This window comes from Oryctolagus cuniculus, chromosome 5, assembly GCF_964237555.1.
Source record: "Oryctolagus cuniculus chromosome 5, mOryCun1.1, whole genome shotgun sequence".
NCBI classification, from domain to species: domain Eukaryota; kingdom Metazoa; phylum Chordata; class Mammalia; order Lagomorpha; family Leporidae; genus Oryctolagus; species Oryctolagus cuniculus.
Window position 1 is genome coordinate 142,775,654 of NC_091436.1, and position 16,345 is coordinate 142,791,998.

Below are 16,345 nucleotides of genomic sequence, written 5' to 3' on the forward strand. Positions count from 1 at the left end.
ATAAATAAAGGGGAGAGTGATCCAACATGGGAAGCGAGATACTCAGCAGACTCATTGAATGGCAGATGTCCTAAATAGCACTCTTGCCTCAGAATCAGCCCTAAAGGCATTCGGATCTGGCTGAAAAGCCCATGAGAGTATTTCAGGCTTGGAAAGCCAAGACACTCTGGCAAAAGATCTCTGTGAGTGAGATCCCAGTGGAAAGAACAGGTCTTCAAAGAAGGAGGTACCTTTCTCTGAAGGGAGGAGAGAACCTCCACTTTGACTATGACCTTGTCTAAACAAGATAAGAATCGGAGAACTCAAGGGGCTTCCATAGCCTTGGAAACTCATGACCGGAGCATAGGGAGACTACTGATGCCATAGACAGGAGTGTCAATTTGTTAAGTCAACAACAGGAGTCACTGTGCACTTACTCCTCATGTAGGATCTCTGTCCTTAATGTGCTGTGTATTGAGATTTAATGCTATAACGAGTACTCAAACAATATATTTCACTTTGTGTTTTTATGGGGGTGCAAACTGTTGAAATCTTTACTTAATGCATACTAAACTGATCCTCTGTAAAAAAAAAAAAAAAGAAAGAAAGAAATTATCAACTCCCAACTTGACTCTCACTGGGATTAAACATGACAATAGGTCTGATCTGATTTCATCATCATTTAAAAAAAAATCATCTATTATTTCTCTCTTTATATTTCTGTGTGAGAGCAAACTGTTGAAATCCTTACTTAATGTATACTAAGCTGATCTTCTATATATTAAGATAATCGAAAATGAATCTTGATGTGAATGGAAGGGGAGAGGGAGTGGGAAAGGGGAGGGTAGTGGGTGGGAGGGACGGTATGTGGGGGAAGCCATTGTAATCCATAAATCGTACTTTGGAAATTTATATTCATTAAATAAAAGTTAAAAAAAAATAATATTTACCCTTCCTAATAGTACTGCCATCATATAGTTCACATATATCATATTAACATTCCTCAGTCACATGTTAAATCATTAATTAATTAATTAATTTAACTATCTTTTACATTCATATTTTTGCTTGCTGTGATCGGCTATAATAGGTTCAGATAGGGAATCTCTCTATTATTTAACATGGCAAATTCTAGCTTTATATTACCCTTTAGGACTAAAAGTAGGATTTGGACAACTACAGCTTTTATTTAAGTAAGACGGGCAGGGCACAGCGAAAAACCACAACAGTATAGGTGCTTCACCGCTGTGAGGCTGCCCTTCCAGAATTCCACAGGCACATAAAGCTTTTTAGAGTCTGTGACACTTGAAAGACTGATTAGTTACACTGTCTGAGTGCTAGAAAATAAAGATGTCAAGTGTTTCACTTACCATCTCATTTCTGGAATTCATAAACAAATTGTAAAAATGTTGTCACTTGCCACATTCTGAAGTGCTTCCTGTATACAAGGCATCATTCTACACATAAAGCCCACCTGGGATCTGAGGAAACAAATGACACAGTCCTGGGAAGGGAGATGGAATATGGATACAAATAAGAACACAAACTACCCAAATTCTCCATATTTACTATAGAAAAGTCAACAGTATAATATTCAAATGAGTTTCAAGGTACACAATGCTTCTCACATATATTTTATAGAACTGTGAGACAAGCAGCAGAACTAATGTACCCTAAGCACAATGAACTCAAAGTATTTCTTCAAAAATATATATGGTCCTCTACAATGCTAAAATGTACTAATATTGAATCTACACTTTCTTTTCCTAAAAAAAGTCAAGATCTTATGCAACTTAGTTCAGTATAGAAATTCTCAAAGAATACTGAAAATACTTTATACTTTGTTGTTCCTGGGTTTTCTTGTTATAATAAACATCTACTGTTTATTATATTATGTTATCATAAATGCATCATGTTTTCATAAACATTTACTAAAGAAAAATTCAAATTGTGAAGTGAATGGTAACAAAAATAAATAAAATACACATTTCTTTACTACTGAATCCTTTCAAATAATTACTGTTTGAGCCGTAACTGCCCTGTTTGCTGAAGAGCCCTAAAAGGCCATTAACAAACAGCACTTAATTAATCACATTTGCATTTTAACTTTATTAGGTACCCCGAAAGAAGTCTTTAGTACTGTAAAAGATATATGGGAAAAACAAAAGACAAATTATAATAAAGGTTAATACTACATGTACATTTGTTCTAACCAGTGTACTGTAGGATAGGAGAGCAACAGATATCTGATGTAAGCTCATTTACAAGAATTTGGGATATCACAGTTTCTGTTACTCATTATTTCTGCAGATAATCACATATCACAGTAATATTTAAATATTATCACATTTTAAAAGCACAAGTCATAATTTCTCACTATTCTAAGATTAGAATCCTCTAAGATATTGGATCTTATACATTATTTTGTAATATTCTATATCTCTGTATATACTACCTACCTACAAGAATTCTTTTTTTTTTTTGACTGGCAGAGTGGACAGAGAGAGAGAGAGAGACAGAGAGAAAGGTCTTCCTTTTGCCATTGGTTCACCCTCCAATGGCCACCGTGGTCGGTGCTCTGCGGCCAGTGCACCACACTGATTCAATGGCAGGAGCCAGGTGCTTATCCTGGTCCCCCATGGGGTGCAGGGCCCAAGCACTTGGGCCATCCTCCACTGCACTCCCTGGCCACAGCAGAGAGCTGGCCTGGAAGAGGGGCAACCGGGACAGAATCCAGTGCCCTGACCAGGACTAGAACCCTGTGTGCCGGCGCTGCAAGGCGGAGGATTAGCCTAGTGAGCCGCGGCGCCGCCCTACCTACAAGAATTAAAAGTCTCTTCAGAGTCCAAAGCAGAACTTGGTTTTTCTTCCATTTTTATTACAATCTCCTGGAAAAAATTAAAAAACACACTAAAATAATGGAGATTACAAAGCAACATTTCAGTTAAGAAACAGCTGTGTAACAGTTCTATGCAGTATATTAGCCAAAAATAAAATGTCCCCTTGCCCCTTCCCTAAATTATCTTCTGTACTTCTTTTAGGAAAAATACTCATCTTGAAGCCACAATATAAACCAACAGTACTCCTAATTTGCATAATAATGCTATCAATGTAATTACTAAGAAGAATAAATGAGTATAGTACAGGTTTTTTTCTTACAAATTTATACATTTCAACTTCGTCTGTAGAATAAAAATACTTTTACTAAAGAAACTGAAAATGCTAATCAATGCCAATATAATATATATAACATATATATTAAGTATAAATATAAGTTCTCAGAATATATATTGTAAAGTTTAGTTATGAAACAATAGTTCCTCATGATTAAACAGATCATTCGTTCTCCAAAAAAATTATAAAACTGACAGAAAATCCTAAAATGCATAAACCATTTAGTTACATGCTAGCATTTTCATAAAATGGAGTTTTCTGTTGGTGAGCAAGTCTCCATGCTAACAACTGGGACAGCCAAAGAAAAAACTCAGGAGAGAACAGACCCGGAAGGTTTTCCAGCTCCCATTTCTCCACCTGCTAGAAATTGAGGAGGTAGAGATGAACAGAAAGCAGATTTGGTAGGCGGTGGCCAGAAACAGATTTTAGGGTGGCAGGGGCGGCGCCGGGAGCTGCGTCCACAAGCCAAGGGCAGCTGAGGGGCCGGGCAGGCCCGAGTGCAGAGCCCGCCTGCGCCAGCTCCCTCGCCTCCTGTTCTCTGGTAGCTTCCTGAGCCCGCCGGCATCCTGCGCTGGCGTGGCGCCATTCAGGTACAGGATCCCGTAGTCCTCGGCCACCAGGACTCCAGGCTGCGGAAGATGTAGCTGCGCGGGCCAAGGCGTCGGGGTCAGGGCGGCCGCGCCTGGCCAGGCCCAGGCCTCCCCCGCGGTCCTTGGGGATCCGGGGGTCCCCGCTCGGGCAAGGCGCGGAGCTCGGGGGGCCGCGGGCGCTGGGGAGGGGGGGAGCTCTGGGGAGGGGGCCAGGGGGCTCTGGGGAGGGGCGGGGGGCACTGGGGAGGGGGCCGGGGACTCTGGAGGAGGGGGCCTTGGGGCTCTGGGGAGGGGGCCATGTTGCAGCCCCTCGGGCCCCCGCAGGACCGGTCTGGCTATGGCTCTGGTGACGGTGAGGGTGTTCACGGTATTCGTGGTGATGATAATGTGATGTTGATGGTGTTAGTGATGGATGTGTGTGGTGCTGGTGGCTGCGGAGCCCCGGGGCCCAAGAAAGGCCCAGGCCTTGAGAGTGGGCCAGCAGGGGGAGCCCGGGCAAGCGGTACCTGCCCGGCCCTGCTGGCCCCACCCCGCCTGCCCTGCCCATCCTGGCCCCTCCCCGACCGCTCACTGGAAGTGGTTCTCCAGGACGTAGTGGTAGTCCTGGCAGCTGCTGTCTGGGAGGAAGCTGGCAGCATAGACCATGATGGCGTTGAGGCCCTCGCCTTAGTAGCCTGTGAGGGCGGCCGTCGCTGGGCTCTGAGCCAAGCAGGGGCACGGAAGGTCTTCCGGGCCCAGCAGGGGGTCTGGCGCCCGGGTGACCATGGGTACCTGGGGGGGCTCACCTCCATGTGTGACCACGGATACCCGGGGGGGTGGTCTGACCTCCGTGGGTGACCACAGGTACCTGGGAGGGTCCGACCTCTGTGGGTACCCAGGAGTCTCACCTCTGTGGGTGAGCACTAGTACCCAGGGTGGCTTCACCTCCATGGGTGAGCACGTGGTAACTGGGGGGCCTCACCTCCATGGGTGACCACGGGTACCCGGGGGGTGTCTGACCTCCGTGGGTGACCACATGGTAACTGAGGAGGCCTCACCTCCGTTTGTGAGCACGTGGTAATGGGGTGGCCTCAACTCCGTGGGTGAGCATGGGTACCTGGGAGGGGCCTCACCTCCACGGGTGACCACGGGTACCCGGGGAGCCTCCCCTTCATGGGTGACCAGAAAGCCTTCCGTGATTGCACCTCCGGTATACTTGACTCCTGACACTTCCTGGGTCTCTTCCCCTTCAACTGAAGTGAACAGCCAGAGGCCCAGGGGGTCAAGGTGGGCTGCTCTGTGTCCCCCACCCCTCAGCAGAGCCACATTGCTGACAGCAGCGCAGGAACTGGGGTCCACAGCTGTGCCATGGAAGACACAGTGCTGGGGGCGGAAGTCAGACCCAACTTCCTTCCGGGTCACTCCCCAGGCCCGCAGTTCTGGGGCGGGAGCGCCATTGGGGTCTCCCCGTGCTGGCCGGGAGTACCCAAGCCACCCCTGCAGCCAGAGTCCAGAGCAGAGCTTGGGCTGCAACCCGGGATCTGATGGGGGAGCGGGAGTCCTCCTGGCCTGCCCTGGGGTCCCGCACATAGTGCTCCCCTCTCGGGTTCGACCGCTGAGCTCCGACCTGAGCGCTGGGCGCCGCATCCAGTGGGGACCTCAGGGCCCGTGTTTTGTGCGGGGATTGAGACCAGGGCATCCCGGGTCAGGCTGTGTTCCGGGGCCAGCTCCCTGCGCATGTGCACCTTGGGAGCAGCTGGTGAGGGCTCAAGTGCGGGGGGTAGGGGGGCTGCAGTTCCAGCATCCCATATGGGCACTGATTTGAGTCCTGGCTGCTCCACTTTTGATCTAGCTCCCTGCTAACATGCCTAGGAAAGCAGCACAAGATGGCCCAAGTACCTGAGCTCCTGAAACCACGTGGGAGACTGGGAAGAAGATCCTGGCTCCTGGCTTTGGATCAGCCCAGCTCAGACCATGTGGCCCCTTGGGGAGTGAACCAGAAGGTGGAAACGCTCTCTGTCTCTCCCTCTCTCTCTCTGTCTCTTCCTCTTTCTGTAACTCTGCCTTACAAATAAATAAATACATCTTAAAAAAAAAGAAACAAACTGGGATGGAGGAGCTGGTAGGCTCTAAACACAAAGAAAAGGAAAGAGAAGGCCTAGTTCTATTGCTTGCTCAGTTTATGATGTGTTTGTATTCAAATATTCCACTATACCCAATAATAATATACAAGTGGCATATGGAAGACCTTTCTCTTTCTCTCCCTCTCACGGCCTGTGACTCTACCTCTCAACCAAATAAATAAAAATCTTTAAAAAAAAAAATAGATCAGGCACTCATGTTGAGGTTGTCACTGAAGGCACAAGCCTCCTGCACAGCTGGGTAGCAAATGTCTTTTCAAAGATGTTGTCCTGGATGGCAGAAAACTGGATCCAGGGTTTGTGGGTGTCCAGGTCAAAGCCTGTGGAGAGCCCCTGCAGAGATCCAGGCTAGCAGCATGGGACCAGCTCCCCACTGGGTCCTTGCATGCCAGCCCCCACTCCCAGAAGCCTCCCAGGCTTCTACACAGGGTCCCCCTTCATGTTTCAGATGAGTTAGCAGATGTTGGCAGTGCGGGGTGCAAATGAGACTCTTTGGCTAGAGCCCAGCAGTTCTCCCATCTGGGTTGCTCTGGCGCTCAGAAAGGCATGTGGTCACCACATGGATCTCATTCTCATCTGGGAATAAGAGGGCCCTCCCACAGCCTGTGCTCCTCTCTGGACCCCTCCCTTGCACAGCCCCGTTTTCTGAGGAATAGCGGACATGTCTTTCACTCATGGTCACGGCCCTGATAGCATTCCGGTCTGATTAGTACAATGACTTGCTTGCTTTCTTGAAGTCCTTCCTCTTTCCATACAAAAAACTCTTCAAGAAAGAGAGCACATCTTGTTCCTTTGGGATCCCTGACCCCTAAAAAAAGGTTCAATATACATCAGAAGCTTAGCAAGTATCCACCAAGGAGCAGAGCTGAGGATGGGGTGCAGTGATGTGGACACCTGTGGAGCTCCCCAGTGTAGGCAGCCAACACCGAGCTCTTCCTGCAGCCCACCTGCTCAAAATGCTCACCAGGACACCCTGCAAGGAAGCCACACAGGAGTCTGCCTCTTGCAAAGCAAGGGAAAGGGGGGGCAGCAGCCCTCACTCTGGAGGCTCAAGACTGCCAGTTCTCCCACTAAGTCTTCTCTCTAGGCCCCAGTTACATTGGAGCAAAAGAATTCTCCACTTAGAGGGTGATTGCTGCCCCTATGACTGATGCTTTGTTGAATCAAGAGGATCCTGGCTCAGTGACTCCTGTCCTTCCTCCAGGAAGTCCACCAACACAGCAGCAGGGACCCTGAGAATACCTGTGGTATCCGGCAGTCCAAGTGTCAGGTCCCACCTCCCATGATCTTCATAAGGAGCCCTCCACAGCTGTGCCCCGTCCTGCCAGTGTACCTGGAAGGCATGGGCCAGGTAGGGTGGATGTAGCCTATTGAGAAGGTGGCAAGTACCCAGGAGCTGCTGGACTTTACTGCAGGTCCCATGGGTCATTGGGGTGCTAAGCAGTCACAGAAAAGTAGGATAGCCAGCGCTCTCTATCTTCAGCCTCATCAGGTTCTTGACACTCAGTAGGAAGGACTCCTGAGCAAGAGTGCTCAAGGATCCTGGGGACAGTCAGCTGTTGGATGAGAAGGCACGGATGGGCCAGGGTCCGTGGGATAAGTGTGGTCAGAAGAGTGTTTTGCTTACAATGCCATTGCAGGATCAGCACTAGAGCTGGGACTGGGAGGAGGAAGCCATAACCAAGGTGAAAGGCTTCTGGGAGTGGTCAGGAGGGGAATGAGCCAGTTGCATGTCTCCTGCCAGTACTTCTAGCCCTACAGGCCCTGGGCCTGCCCCTGGGGACAAAGCAAATGGAAGGAGGTCTAGCATGGGGGGATGGAAAGCAAGAAGGAAGCTGTGATTCAGAGGCACCAAGCTGGCCTTCTGGGGACAAGAGGGAAGAAAAGAAAGGGAGGCACATGCTGGCTGACTTAGATAACATACCCCTCAGCTACAATAACCCACATACCTCCTGGGAATCAACTCCTCTTCTTGCCTGTACATCTTATCCCCAGGGTGTTTTCTAACAGAAAGTCTTCCACATTGACCTAATACATTTTCTAGACTACCTATACTGTTTCTTTCTCTTTAATTTTCATATATTTGAGAGGCAGAGAAACAAAGATAAAGAAAGAGGCTGTGGCACATGGGTTAAAGCCCTGGCTTGAAGCGCCGGCATCCCATATGGTGCCAGTTCTAGTCCCTGCTGCTCCTCTTCTGATCCAGCTCTCTGTTATGGCCTGGAAAAGCAGTAGAAGGTGGCCCAATTCCTTGGGCCCCTGCACTCATGTGGGAGACCCAGAAGAAGCTCCTGACTCCTGGCTTCAGATTGGCTCAGTTCTGGCCATTGTGGCCATCTGGAGTGTGAACCAGCAGATGGAAGACCTCTCTCTCTGTCTCTACCTCTCTCTGTAAATCTCTCTTTCAAATAAATAAAATAAATATTTTAAAAAAAGTGGCAAAAAGGTCCTATGTACTTATTCACTCCCTAACAGACTACAACAGCCAAGGCTGGGCCAGGCTGAAGCCAGGAGCCCACAGCCCAATATGGGTTCCTATGTGGGTGGTATCAGTATTTGAGCCATGACCTGCTACCTCCCAGGAAGCTGGAATCTGAACTGGAGGTGGGACTTGAACTCAGGCTCTCTGATAAGGGATGTTTGCATCACAGGTAGTATTGTTAATTGTTGCATCACAATCCTTCTCCCAATTTTACACAAAAATCCACCTCAGATTCCATTAAATTCACCTCAAGTACTATAGGATTAATCAATATTTGAATTATATGCAGCTCCTATATACTAGCCTACATCTTATAAAGCTTCAAACTATTCTACTCTCTATCTCCACTGATTATAGAAGGTGGTGGGAATCACTTCTGTGATTTCTTTAAGTGAAGAAAAACCCATTTATCTTTTTGGCATATGGAAATTAATTTTAATAAACAGAAGGTTATCTGTCCACCTTAAGAATCAAATACAAGAAACTGCACCTGCAACAGTGACGAGTGCAATGCCTTGAAGGTTCATATAAAAAGGGGATTAGGGATGGATGATTGGTGCAGCAGTTGAGAGACCCACATCCTATATCAGTGTGCCTGGTCCAAGTCTCATTTCCATGCCAATCCAGGTTGCTGCTAATGCACACCCTGAGAAGGCAGCAGAAGACAGTGTCACAGGGAAATGGTGGCAGCAAACTTTTGGGGGGAACATTTTCTACCCTCAATTTCCAGACTGCTTATTAACCCATGACTCCTCTCAAAATAGCTCAGAAATCTGGGTCCCTGCCACCCACATGTTAGACTCTGATTGAGTTCTAGCCCCCTGCCCAGCCCTGCTTGTTGTGATCATTTGAAGTGCGGGGGAGGTAGTGAATGAATGAATGGAATTTCTGTCTCTGTCATTCAAATAAAATATAAATAATTAGATACAACTTTTTTTTTGACAGGCAGAGTTAGACAGAGAGAGAGCAAGAAAAAGGTCTTCCTTCCATTAGTTCACCCCCCAAATGGCCGCTATGGCCAGCACACTGTGCCGATCCAAAGCCAGGAGCCAGGTACTTCCTCCTGGTCTCCCATGCAGGTGCAGGGACCCAAGCACTTGGGCCATCCTCCACTACCTTCCCGGGCCACAGCAGAGAGCTGGCCTGGAAGAGGGGCAACCGGGACAGAATCCAGTGCCCCAACTGGGACTAGAACCTGGGGTGCCAGCCCCACAGGCAGAGGATTAGCCAAGTGAGCCACGGTGCCGGCCAATTAGATACAATTTTAAAACTAAATAAAAAGAAGACTGAATCTGTTATGCCTTTTTTTTGGCAGTATTCAGTTACTGAGAAAGTTTAGTTGTAAACAAAATGCTTTGAGCATTCTTAAAATTCCACCTGATGGCAGTTATATGGACTGGTTTAAGTCAAAATCAAAAATGACCTTTAAGAATTTTATTTCGGGGGACCAGCATTGTGTCACAGAGGGTAAAGCTGCTGCTTGCAATGTCAGCATCCCCTATGAGTGCGGGTTAGTGTCCTGGCTGCTCCATTTCGATCTAGCTCCCTGCTAATGGCCTGGGAAAGCAGCAGAAAATGGCCCAGGTACTTGGGCCTCTGCTACCCATGTGGGAGGCCAGATGAAGCTCCTGGCTCCTGACTTCATTGAGGCCATCTGGGGAGAGAGCCAGTGGATGAAAGATTCTCTCTTCTCTCTCTCCCTACATCCTTCCCTCTTCTCTCTCTCTCTTTCCCTCCTTCACTCCCTTCTTCCCTCTTCTCTTCCTCTCTCACTATAACTCTGACATTCAATTAAATAGACTTCGTGGCTGCCTAATAAGCTGTTGTTTCAATTTTAGCCACTCTACACAAACACAACATCTTACACAGAAATAGCTAAAGTGTGTTTCATTGCATGTACACAAGCAGAATAGAGTAAATTTATGTGTGGGAATCTGATGGCCAGAGGAAAAGTGGATGCTTTAGAGAGGTCACTTCAGAAAGAAGGATAAGAGGGCAATGATTTTGCCTAATATTCCTCTTCCTCCCTTTCTGTCTTCCACCACAATCCATGGCCCAACTCAGTGCTCAGGCACATCAAGAAGACCCTACTTTCCACTATCATCTGATGTATGAGCAAGAGAATATGATACCCTCATTTTCATAACACCCAAGTGTCATTTTCTCTAATTGTTGTCTTTTCAGAAGCAGAGACAGAGATAGAAAAGTAAATAGAGTTCCCAACTGCTGGTTTACTCTCCAAATGGTCAGAACTGACCCCTGCTGAAGCTTGTAAGCCTAAAACTCCAGGTATCCCATGTAGGTGTCAGGAACTGAACTATTAATGCCATCGCCGTTGCTTCTTAGGTTCTTCACTAGCAAGATGCAAGAGTCAGAAATCAGCTGATAACTGAATGCCAGTACCATGATATGGGACATGGGGGTCTCAGCTGGCATCTTAACCACTAGGTTAAATGCCCACTCCCTTGTGTTCTTATTTTTTTTAAGGATTTATTTGTTTATCTGAAGGCAGAGAGAGAGAGAGAGAGAGAGAGAGAGAGAGAGGTCTTCCATCCACTAGTTCACTCCCCAAATAGCCACGACAGCCGCAGCTATGCTGATCTGAAGCCAGGAGCCAGGAGCTTCTTCCAGGTCTCACATGTGGGTGCAAGGGCCCAAGGACTTGGGCCATCCTCCACTGCTTTCCCAAGCCATAGCAGAGAGCTGTATCAGAAGTGGAGCAGCTGGGACTCAAACTGGAACCCATATGGCATGCCAGCACTGCAGGTGGTGACTTCATCTGCAATGCCAAAGCACTGGCCCCCTGTGTTCTTATTTTTGATATGATGTTTGCAAAGGGAGTCACACTATCAATAGCATATTTTCTGATGGTCACAGCTAACCAACTAGTATATGTTTTCTTAGAATATGGAGAAGAAAAGATCATTTGAAATAATTCCTCTATCCAATATTATTTGATCTCTTAGTTTCACCTAGTTTCCTAGGTGAATGTTCACACCTTGATGAGCCCAAAGGTACAAGTTTGCTTCCTTCTTTCCACTTTGAGGAATCATTCTTAAGTGGAGGATCAGGTAGGAAGAAGAGGGGAATACGGAGAGGAGAACTCATTGATCACTGCACACTTCATAGTTCTCAACTGGAGGGATGGACAATATTCCAAAATATGTGTGACCAAAGGAAGACTGTAGAACTTTGAAAACTGATTGTACATTCATTGTACCCAGATGTGATATGAATTATGCATGAATGCAGTATTACTTATTTTTTTTTTTCAGAGAGAGACACACATTACCACAATGAGATAGATACCCATGACAAGTTACTTGTGGGGGAATGATGTTTATTTTCCCTTATGGTTTTGTTGGTATATTTTGTAGGTAGCTAATTGCTTCCACAAGGCCCCAGCTCTAGACATCACAATCGGATTATGTTTCCACCCATTTACTGTCATTAACATAAGACTTGGGGAACCAAACCTTTAAAGATGTGCCTTTGGGCCCACACCCTAACTAATATCCAAACCATAGTGAATGAGGTGGGCAGGTTCAGTTAAGTGCCTAGCAGCAAGTTTGAAGGAAAGGAAGCAAATGCGGTAATTTCTGAGGGTTAAAAAAGAATTATCTCAGCAAAATAGCTTTCCAAGTCAGTTCCTCTTTTGGCTAATCTTTCTGTGCACACTTTGCCCCATGGTTATCAGCAAGACGATTTGCTGAAGAGCAAGTGGGCAAGCACACCTAGAGCTGGATTTGGACGAGGTCACTGCCTCACAAAAGTGTCCATCCTGCCCCTGTCTTTTTCCTGCAACTTTATCAGTTGAAAGGCTACTTGGAGGGGCAGCACTGTGGCATAGCGGGAAAAGCCACCACCTGCAGTACCAGCATCCTATATAGGTGCCGTTTCGAGTCCTGACTGCTGCACTTCTGATCCAGCTCTCTGCTGTGGCCTGGGAAAGCAGTACAAGATGCCCAAGCACTTAGGCCCCTGCATCCACATGTGAGACCTGGAAGAAGCTCCTGGCTCCTGGCTTTGGATTGGCACAGCTCCGGCCATTGCAGTCAATTGGGAAGTGAACCAGTGGATGGAAGACCTCTCTATCTGCCTTTCCTTCTCTCTCTGTGTAACTCTGACCTTCATATAAATAAATAAATTTAAAAAAGAAAGGTTACTTGGAGTGGTATGAGTCTGAAGGGTGGGAAGGGAACAAGAGGTATGCCCATCCATGCCAATTGACATCTGATTATCTTTCCAAAAATCACATGTAATGTATGTGGAATTAAATAATAAGGAGTCTCTTTTATCTGGCTTCCTTCATTTGACATGTTTTTGAGGTTCATTCATGTAACCTATATCAGTAGTTAGTCAATATGTTTAAAAAAGAGAATTTTGTTCAGAAACAATTCATATAACAGAACAAAACTTACAGCATATAATTCAATGATTTTGGCATATTCTCAGATATATTCACAATGAATTTTAGAACATTTCATCTCACAAAGAAACCCTGTGCCCTTTATCAATCCCTTATTCTTGCAAAGTGCCCCCATTCAACTCCAATTCGTTTTTTGTTTGTTTGTTTGTTTGTTTGTTTTTTTGACAAGCAGAGTGGACAGTGAGAGAGAGAGACAGAGAGAAAGGTTTTCCTTTTCCGTTGGTTCACCCCTCAATGGCCGCTGCAGCCGGCATGCTGTCGCTTGCGCACCATGCTAATCCAAAGCCAGGAGCCAGGTGCTTCCTCATGGTCTCCCATGGGGGTGCAGGGCCCAAGCACTTGGGCCATCCTCCACTGCCCTCCCAGGCCACAGCAGAGAGCTGGACTGGAAGAGGAGCAACCAGGACAGAATCCGGCTCCCCAACTGGGACTAGAACCCAGGGTGCCGGTGCCACAGGCGGAGGATTAGCCTATTGAGCTGTGGTGCCAGCCTCAACTCAAATTCTAATCTATGATATGCCTCTATAGATTTTTTTCTTTGCATGCTTTGAGCTCTTTAATGTTTTTAAATTTATTTTTTAAGTAATACAAATTTCATAAGTACAACTTCAGGAATATAGTTATTCTTCCACCTCCTCCTCCTCCATCTATAGATTTTCCTATTCTGGACTCTCATATGAATTGAATACTATAATATGGACTTTTGTGACCATTTTAATCACTTGTGTGTGTCTATAACTATGTCAGTGAGTACATTCACATTGTTGCAATTCCATCTTCACTACCATCTCCAGTATGTTTTCATGTGCCCAAGCCCAAACTTTGTACCCATTAGGTGACATTCTATTTTAGGGAAAGAGAAAACTGTATGAAAAGAATTTATGGAAATTGAATATCTGGGTACTGATTTCGATTAAATTATCCTTGCTGTGACTACCTGGGGAAGTGTACTTACATCCCAGTGTGCTGTCATGGATGACTCTCCAACACCGTCTCTAATCTCCTTTACCTTCTCTCCTCACTCGCTTTTGATGACATTGCTTCTCAATAAGCAGAATAAATAAGGGCACCAACCACCACACCTACCCATTAATAGGAGCAGTGGGTACTCTGCCTTCCCTTCCCCTATTAAATATGAACTGTCTGTCCTCTCGTGGCCCATTCCTTGACATGGATCTAGATCTTTTTTTCATTCAACTACTCAAGGACAGTGGACCTACCAGCCATTTACACATTTAACTGAAATTTTTGCCTCTCTCTTAAATCAGCAGCAGCAGCTTATACATCAGGCTACATTATTTGGTAAATCAAAAGCAAAACCTGAGCACCCTTTTCCCATCAGCTACTGCCCCAATTCTCTGTTCCTTTGTACAGAAAAAAATCACCAAAGAATTACCTGCAGTTTCTGTCTCCACTTTCTCTTCTCTCAGTCCCTCTGAACACACTCTAATAAGGCTTTTGATCACATACTCTGCTGCACTGCTCTTTTCAAGGTCACTAATAACCTTCAAGTTAAACTAAATGAATGAAATTAAATGGTAATTCTTTAGACCTTATTTCTCCTACCATTCACCGTTATTTATTACTGTACACCATTTCCCCCACATTTAATAGCTTAAAAGCAAGAAACATGTCATCTTCTCTGGGCGAGAAATCCAGAAATGTTGACATACATAGTTCTGTACCTGGTTTCCACAAGCAGCTGCATCGAGCTCTTGGCTGGGCTGCAGTCATCTGAAGGTATGGCTGAGGCTGGCAGATTCATGTCCAGTACACTCACTCGTGTGCCTAGAAACGCAGTGCTGGTTGTTAGCAGTCGGCCTCAGTTGTGCACCATGTGGATTTCTCTGTGAGGGCTGTCTGAGCGCTCCCAAAGTTGTGATGCTGGCTTATTCTCCAGAACTTATTTAAAAGAGAGCAAAGGAGAAATTTAAATATCTTTTAGGATCTGGCCTCATAAGTCCCACTCCATAGTTTCTGGAATATCTTCTGGATTACGTAGGTGAGTCCTAGTCAGTGTGGGAAATGACTGCACTGGGGCAGGAGCACCAGGACATGAGTCATTGGGAGCCATCCTGGAAACTGACACAGTGGTATGACTCCATTGATTGTTCCCTTCCTCTCCTTCCTCTGTCAGTCCCGTTTGTTTTTGTTCTTGTTCCTGTTTCAGTTCTTCTTCTTCTTCTATGTCCCAATGTTATTTTTAAAAAGGTTTATTTTATTTATTTGCAAAGCAGAGTTTACAGCAGAGAGGGAGAGATGGAGGAAGATAAATAAATATATATGCATATATATGTGTGTGTGTATATGTATATATATATATAGAGAGAGAGAGAGTGAGAGAGAGAGAATATGCCATCCACTAGTTCAGTCCTTAAATGGCCTCCACTTTGGGCTTGGCAAGGCCAAAGCCAGGAGCCTGGGACCCCATCCAGGTCTGCCATGTGGGTGGTAGGGGCCCAATTACTTGGGTCATCCTCTGAAATTTTTCTAGATGTATTTGCAAGGAGCTGAATCAGAAATGGAGCAGCCAGGACTGGAACTGGGACTAATGGAATGCTGGCCTTGTGGGCAGTAGCTTAACATGCTGTGCCACAACATATTAATGATATATGGATACAATTGTAGTTTTTGACATTCAGTGAAAGGAAAGGCCATCACAAAAAACATCTTAAAAATATTAAGAAAATTAATTAGCCAATAGGCACTTTCAAGAAATTAAAACAGAAGCATCTTTACAGAGTTCATAGAACTTACAAAGATGTTAAGAGAGCTTTATGAAATTCTTAGGGGTGAAAATTTGACTACAGACACTAAAATCCACTATATTCTGAAAAACAGTTCCCGAAACACAAATATAACATAGAATTAAAAAACTATACAAACTAAATAAACTGAGCCAATTTTTGAAGAACTTGAAAATGACTTATGGAATATTCCAAACTTTTAAGGAAGGAAAAAAACATTTGTTTCCCACACTTTTCCCAAGTGAAAATAAGTAGAATATTTTTAAATTTCTTTTGGGAAACCACTATTACACAGATGATGAAACTCGGAATATGATACAAATTAAAGTGAAATTAAAGAGCTTCTTGTTCAAAAAGATATGCAAATATTCTTTTTTTAAAGATTTCTTTTATTTATTTGAAAGACAGAGTTACAGAGAGAGGTAGAGACAGAGAGAGAGGTCTTCCATCCACTGGTTCACTGCTCAGATGGCCTCAATGGCTGGAGCTGCGCTGATCTGAAGCCAGGAGCCAGGCACTTCTTCCAGGTCTCCCATGTGGGTGCAGGGGCCCAAGGACTTGGGCCAGCTTCTACTGCTTTCCCAGGCCATAGCAGAGAGCTGGATTGGAAGCAGAGCAGCTGGGACTAGAACCACTGGGACTAGAACTGGTGCCATATGAGAAGCCAGCACTTTAGGCCAGGGCTTTAACCTGATGCGCCACAGTGCTGGCCCCGATATGCAAATATACTAACCAAATATTATATAAATTTGGGCCCCTTGCTGTGGCATAGTGGGTAAAGTCATTGCCTACAGTGCTGGCATCTCATATGGGCACAGGTTCAT

At 45.6% G+C, this 16,345-nt stretch overlaps 1 long non-coding RNA gene across 2 annotated transcripts in view; it reads right to left on the reverse strand.

Moving 5' to 3' along the window:
• The window catches only part of LOC127488844 (uncharacterized), a 49,966-nt gene that overhangs the window by 30,461 nt on the left and 3,160 nt on the right, over nt 1–16,345 (reverse strand). The window contains exons 2-3 of one of the 2 annotated variants that reach the window (XR_011389040.1): nt 14,460–14,676; nt 1,350–1,483 (exon numbers count right to left, since the gene is read on the reverse strand). This is a non-coding gene — a long non-coding RNA (uncharacterized lncRNA). Of the gene's footprint in view, nt 1–918; nt 1,484–14,459; nt 14,677–16,345 lie in introns of those variants that run through there. The other variant, XR_007916702.2, reaches the window with a different exon arrangement.